At 43.7% G+C, this 7500-nt stretch overlaps 1 protein-coding gene across 1 annotated transcript in view; it reads right to left on the bottom strand.

Moving 5' to 3' along the window:
* Positions 1-2738: 2738 nt before the first annotated feature.
* The window catches only part of LOC125037769 (forkhead box protein O-like), a 295887-nt gene continuing 291125 nt past the window's right edge, over positions 2739-7500 (bottom strand). The window contains exon 7 of the mRNA XM_047630971.1: positions 2739-5655. The gene's annotated coding sequence lies outside the window, so the exon portion shown is untranslated. The remainder of the gene's footprint in view (positions 5656-7500) is intronic.

Raw genomic sequence — 7500 nt, 5'->3', positions numbered from 1 at the left:
TCTGAATGATATATTTGAGTTGATAGAATAAATTATCATCACTGTATTTATATTACAGGTAAAGAATTGTCACTCACATGGTAAATGGAATTTGCTTTAAGCATTTCGTCTAAAGTCCTTTTATAGAGGGCCACTAACCACTAACCACACTCGGGATATGCGACAAAGAAACACAGACATTAATTCATACGTTTTATTGTTTGGCTGCATGTACAGTCAACAGATGACAACATCGAAAGCTACACAATCCTCACCATTCTCTTCCCTTCGTCACTACCATTCCTACGTGTCCATTTTGTACCACATTTATCAGTTTGGAATATTAAACTCAACTGATTCACATATCGGATTTCATTTTACATTTATAACATATACAATTGTGTATGTACCAAATATCGATTTAAAAAAGACAACGTGTTTCCATAGATTATCCATATATATTACAGGTTATGGTTGTGTGTATGTGTGTAATTCTATGCCAATATCTTACACAACAGAGTAACTCACCCCGCATGGATGTGTAACCTGAGATCTTGCCGCTACAGTGCGGTGATCGTAGCCTCCTGGGTTGAAGAATTGACATTTTAAGACACCAATGTTAAGTTCGACTTTCCTCCTTCAGCTCATTTTCCTTCCCGATCACATTCTTCACATTCTCTAGAAGTCTTTCGCATACCTTCACTTCTCCAAATCTTGTCTCAGTCGACACATCCTTCTCATGCTAACTCAGAATATGCAAAACTTAATAAAGATAAATCATTTGCGCTGTGCAACATAACAAGGTAATATAGAGATCATTGACAACACTGACAACAAAAGATATTCAAATTTTAACATTTCCCCTAAAGGTTCGCCAGCCGAGCCGGCCGCTTCAAGAAATCCCTAGTTGTGGCGCCGCAGCCGAGGGCTCGCGCCGGCCGCCGTGGCCAGCCGGGCCAGCCTCGGCCGCGGCCAAGCTACAATGTGTCAGGGGTTATACTGGATACCCTGTCTATACCACCAATCACAAAGCTTCCACGAGCCGATCAAATGATGTATATGAACGGTGAGTCGAGTCTTCGATCATAGATTTCCATTATAAAAAAGGAAGCCAATCGCGCAAGTCCTTACGTTGCAAACCAAAATGACGACCACGCCGCGCTTACAATTAACTTAAATTAAGTACAGAAAATATAAAATCTCCGGTGTAGCCTACGACACAACGCTCCCAATCTCACAGACGGCGATGCTTCGTCATTTTGGTACTTGATGACATAAAATCCTATACACTATATACAACAAGGAATACAATATTCTCCATGGAACTCAAAAAACAAACAGCACAGAGGAACTAACGTACAAGCTCTGTATAGTAAAAACTATGCTACGGTGTTTATCTAGCGACCTCTCCTTACGCCACTCAGGGGTACGTGGCCTCATCCCCTCCGCATCACAACCTTGCCGTAATAACACATATATTTCTCACTTGCCAAATGTGAACCGCTTCGCTTGAGTTCGATTTCAGGTTATGCTCTCTCTCGCAAACAAAAACCAACAAATCCATATATATATTTTAAAATGGATAAACATTTTTGTACAGGGCATGTTTTTTTTTTACCGCAATTCGTACTGGAATTTCGCTAGAAGAGATTATGGTAACGCACGAGGGAAATTTAGATATATCTTATGGTAGAAAAATATATATAATAATTAAACCGTTGCTTTAAACACAATGACATCTATTTCCGTCCTGCATTGAATGGGACCAAATGTATTTTTTTTCATAAAATTTAAGCTTATAATATAAACTCTTCTTTCATCATATTTAATTATTCTAAACGATCACATTTAAAAAAAAAATGCTCACTCACGTCTTTGCCAAGAATGCTTTTACATCTTTTATGAGTTAATTTACTGTGCTAATCTTGTTGAATGGTTTAGGCTGAGATTATTTCGCATTTTGTAAGATGAAAATACGTATTTCATTATTCTTGCCTTATTGTGTAGGAAAGAAATGGAGGGAAGAACGAAGCAAAGAAGACGAGCGCTGCATAGACGCTGAAAATGGCTGATAATTTTGGGGAAAATGAACCAAACTTTGTGGTTATCAGAATTCATTTCATGAAGAATGAGAGGAACAATTGCTAATCTGATTTGCAACAAAATTTAACCATAATATAACTCTTAAGAATGAATTGCATTTTTTTCAGTTCATCATGCTTGACTCTTGCTACTGCCCGGCACAACTCTTAAGAAAAAGTGATTTTTACCACATACTCGGCAGAGCCAACAAATGAAAGCAAATCAGTTTACGAATTAATTGTGTGTTTATATACATATACATATATACATACATATATATATATATATATATATATATATATATATATATATATATATATAATATATTATATATATAAACATACATACACACATATGTATATATATATATATATATATATATATACACACACACATATATACATGTGTGTGTGTGTGTGTGTGTGTGTGTGTGTGTGTGTGTGTGTGTGTGTGTGTGTGTGTGTGTGTGTGTGTGTGTGTGTGTGTGTGTGTGTGTGTGTGTGTGTTTTATATGTTGTATTTGTATATGTATATGTATATATATGTGTGTATTTATGTATGTATGTATATATGCATATATATGTATGTATGTATGTATATATATATGTGCGTGTGTGTGTGTGTGTGTGTGTGTGTGTGTGTGTGTGTGTGTGTGTGTGTGTGTGTGTGTGTGTGTGTGTGTGTGTGTGTGTGTGTGTGTGTGTGTGTGTGTGTGTGTGTGTGATGTATTTACATCATATTGAAAATAACATAAAGAAATAATAAGAAGCTAAAAAGCTTAGGAAGCTTGTAATGAGAAAGTGTAGTGTTTACTTGAAGCACCCAAATCCCTGTTTAAATTTATCAACAACTGCATAACAATTCCGTTCCCCGCCTTCCGCGTCCCTCTGGCCGCGCCCCCTCCCCCCGACCTCGCCTCCCCCTGCCCCTTCCGCTCTCAGTCGACGACCCGAAGCCCGCGATCCCCCTCGTCGCCCGGCCCCCGTCGCGCGGACGAGCCCGGGTCCGCGAGTCCGCCCTTCGCGACGCCGGGCGGTGGTCTCCCGGCGCCAGCGAGGAGGACCCCGCCGGCTCCTGCCCCGCGCCCGCCCGGCGATGGCGAGCAAACCGTCAGAACTCCGATCTCTGAAGACGATTCTGCGTAACGAATTCGGCACTGCACGCGCACCAGCATTATGAATATTAGTATCATAGATGAACCAGGATAAAGACTCTGGCGTCACATACGAAACAAGAACCAGCGTAAAGAATCTTAATTTCAATACATGAACCAGACAGTAAAAGGGATCTACGTCCATACGTGATTGTGACATTATAAACCAGTCGGAACTACAATATAAAACTAACAATTCTGCCGACTGCTTCAAGGCTCTGTTTCTAGTAAGACCTACGACATAAAAAATGTATGTACATAGGAATAAACTATTATGTACAAACGCCAGCCAGCGGAGTTTACACATACAGGTAACCTAATTCTCAAGTATTTGGTGAGGACGAGCGTTCACTCCCTGAAGGCTTGGTGGAGTAATCTGGCCTGGGTAAGTAACTGGCCCTCGCTGTTCAAGGGAACGGTTGCACGATTCCCCCGCGGTGCAAGTGCTGTGCAACTTACGTAGATATCTTCTGGTCTCCAGGCACGAGGTACGCAGCAAGTCCGAGCACACAACGCCTTCACCCGCGAGCCGAAGACCTCGTGGCTTAGGTCATCCTTCCCGTGCGACCTCCCGACGAAGGCGACCACTGGCTGTTCACCAACTACTTGAGAGTTGGAGTCGTAACGTCCACATGCGATGCTACACAAAGAATACCCTGCCAGCAGAATGCATGCAGTTTGCTGCCCCATTCCGTCAGTCCCATTTATGACGATTCACTTTTATGCTTTAACATATGAATCATGAACAATGAGGCTTGACCAATAAACAAAAGATTACCTCGTCTAGGAACCAGCCTAATGGTTACAGCTCGACTGTTGCATTTAAGCATAGAACGACGGGTAAAATAGAGTTCAACAAATTACACACCAAAATGTCTGTTCACTCCACGGCTGACTGCTCCTTCAGGTATTTCGTGTGAAAGTCTTTTTCAAGGGATACAATCAGTTATTAATTGCCACTCGCACCCCGTCTCGCTTCACTTCTGCAGCAAGAGCATCGAAGCCTTTGTTTTATTTGCTCAGACATTCATCATACGGTGCAGTTATGCGAGGCTAAACTTCTTTTAGATAAATAATAACTGCGTGACTGACCTGGGCTGATGGTATTAAAAATGCGCGGATTTTTGTGGACAACAAAATGAGGGTAGACATTTTTCTGCATATGAAAATACAAAGGTTCATTGCTGCGTTACATAAGCTGGTCATTGCTAAAACTGTAATTCTATTAAATTTATACAATGTATGAAAAGCACCATGACACTTTCCACGACTGGCGATATTGGCGTGGGTGAGCAAGGAAGTTTCCTCCGTCACTTCAGTTTCCCTCGTGCACGGCGTAGGCTCCGCTCCCGGTGCTCTGCCGCGTCGCCCCGCGTGGTCTGCAGCAATGAATGAACGGCGGGCGAGCACCTCCGTCCTGACGCCCCCGCCCAGCTGGGCTGAGGACGAGCATCGCGCTAAACCCCAACTCACACGCCACGTCCCATGCGTCTGACCCGGCAGTCTCCTGTGGAGCCGAAGGAGTCGTCGGCCGCCCGCTGGCATCAGGCAGGTGGGAAACCCTGCATATCACACTGAACATTATGCTTGGAGACGGCCAGCGCGAGTCCTGTCTCTCCCAGCCTAGCCTCCAGCACTATCTCTATCACAACATCTTTACAACAGAAGTTATTATTCATCGAAACCTATCGTTATCCACTTATCTTCTTCACAACCACCGCTATGGTTAAAGAGTTTCATCACAATCACCTTCACTTTCATCTTGATAACTCTTGATAGTTTGATTGTCTTTAGCAGTTAACACATCACACATCATCTTGAGGAACACCTAAGATGGCCACATCAGCTGTTTCTTTTTCTTTCCGCACCCATGAGGATATCGTTTCAGCGTTCACTAACTGCCAGGTTCTGCGCGGTTCTAGCCCCGCCCGAGGCCCGGCGGGAGATTCTCCGTTTCCGTTCCCTACATAGAGACGTAGAGACGGAAAGGCCACCTCTTCGGCAGCGAGGCGACGCTGGTCTCGGCGCGGCTGGACTGTCCGTCCGACGCTGAGGGGAAATCGCTTTGGATCTTAGTGGAAGAAAATATATACCACCTGCTCTTGTGAGCTCCGAGATATATTTTTTCTGCATAAAATATCACAAAATTTGCTCGACATGCTCATTTTCGGTCCGTTGCCGTCCCGACCGCAGACGAGGAGGCGGTCGGCGGCCCCAGCGCCTCGGCGCTCGAGACGCGGTCCCGGGCGGGCGTCGGCGGGCCTCCGCGCCCCAGGCCACCTCGAGTCGACCTGGCCTCAGCGCCCCAGGCCACCTCAGGTCGGCTAGAACCTCTTCATGGGCTGGGAAAGCTTCAAGCTGTCAAGCTGGTGATCCGATGTGTGCGTTGTGATGAGTTCTTGCTAGCGTTCAGGTCCTGGACCTCTTAGTCTTTCTCGCACCTGGAAAGAAAGGAGACGATTAACTAAAAGGAATTTACCTTTCTTATTCTGTTCGATACAAAACAACAAGACAAAGTGTAAACAACCTATAAAACGCTTTCGTGTGTTCTTATGCGTGTTCTTATGATTGCTATGGAAACCAACGCCTACAGTTGTTTTTTAATATCAGTCCAATATCCTTACGATATTTCACAATCAAAAGACGTGTCGCCAATTACATTACAACAATAACAGAAAAAGAATCATATTCATCGCCACCACACCGACGCACCCGGACCCCCCCCCCCCCCCCCCAACCCCAACCCTCGACCCTGACGCCACCTCCGATCTCTCGCGCCAAAACCTCCTTAGTGCAACGAAATCAACACATCACCTCCCTTATCATCAGCCCCGCCTAAGTCAATCACGCGGGGGTGCGCGCTACCTTCCGATGTACCCCAAGACGAATTATGTGATAAAAATTTCAAAACAAGATAATTACAGTGAACAAAGAAACCACCATCGGGATTCGGTCGGCGAAAACACCAGGAGGAGCCGGAACTAGTCTCGGGGAAAGAGGGGGGGAGGGAGGGAGGGAGGGGGACCGGGACTGACGGAGGGAGAGAGGGGGAAGGGAGGAAGGGAGGAAGGGAGGAAGGGAGGGAGAGAGAGAGGAGAGGAAGGGCGATGGGGAGAATAATGGGGAGGCGGGAGAGGAGGGAGGGGGGAAAAGGACGATAAAGGGGGGGGACCCGTAGAGAGAGAGAAAGAGAGAGAGAGAGAGAGAGAGAGAGAGGGAGAGAGAGCGCGAGGGTGTGTGTGAGGGAAGACGGGAGATGATGGGAAAGAGTGAGGAAGCCGGGGCGAAGTGAGGGAGAATGGGATCTTTGTGTGAGTGTGGGAGCATAGAGGGAAGATGCATGGCAGGGAGGGACGGAGAGAAGATAGATGGAGGGCGGATTTTAGGGAAGGTGGAGTGTGCGGGGATGGAGAAGGAGAGAGGTAATGGAGAGAGAGACAAATAGAGAATACAGCGAGAGGGGTTGGGAGGTGGGAGAGGGGAAGGCGAGATAGAGCGATAGACAAACAGATAGCTTGCCAGAGTTAGATTAAGGGGGAAAGAGAGATAGAGATACACAAATAAATATATATGGAAATAGATAAAGAGGACAGAGAGAGAGAGAGAGAGAGAGAGAGAGAGAGAGAGAGAGAGAGAGAGAGAGAGTTGGGAATATGTAATTACGCGGAGTTATCAAGGACCAGCTCAGGACCAAAAAAGTTATTGAGAAAAGGTATCTCATAAAAGAATGGTAGATAAAGTGCAAATTTTCCAACCTAACATAACATGAAAAAAATAATAACAGCGGAAGATACATCGCAAGAAATAAAGAATCTTTGTATCTATCTATATATGTATATATATATACACACACATACATATATGCATACACACATATATGTATGTATGTATGTGTGTGTGTATATATATATATATATATATATATATATATATATATATATGTATGTATATATATATATATACATATATATATATAAATATATATATATATATATATATATATATATATAAACAACCATACAGAAACAAATATATGAAATAAGAAGTTCCAAGTAGACACTTTCTTTTAAAGTCACATTTGGCTTACTAATGCAACGGCACACTCATGATCACTCTCAGTGAACAAAGTCCCCAATACTTCGAATCAAATGAAAAAAAAAAGAGAAAAAAAAAGGAAAAAAGGGAGAGAGAGAACTATAAAAGAGAAATAAAAAAGCCGCCAACAGCATCCATAACGACCTTAAGGAAACTTTGCAAGATTAAAATTGACAGCAAATGCAAAACAC

Source organism: Penaeus chinensis, chromosome 24 (genome assembly GCF_019202785.1).
Source record: "Penaeus chinensis breed Huanghai No. 1 chromosome 24, ASM1920278v2, whole genome shotgun sequence".
Classification (NCBI taxonomy): domain Eukaryota; kingdom Metazoa; phylum Arthropoda; class Malacostraca; order Decapoda; family Penaeidae; genus Penaeus; species Penaeus chinensis.
The sequence above is the reverse complement of the archived record's forward strand: the minus strand, read 5'-3'. Positions and strand labels throughout refer to the sequence as shown.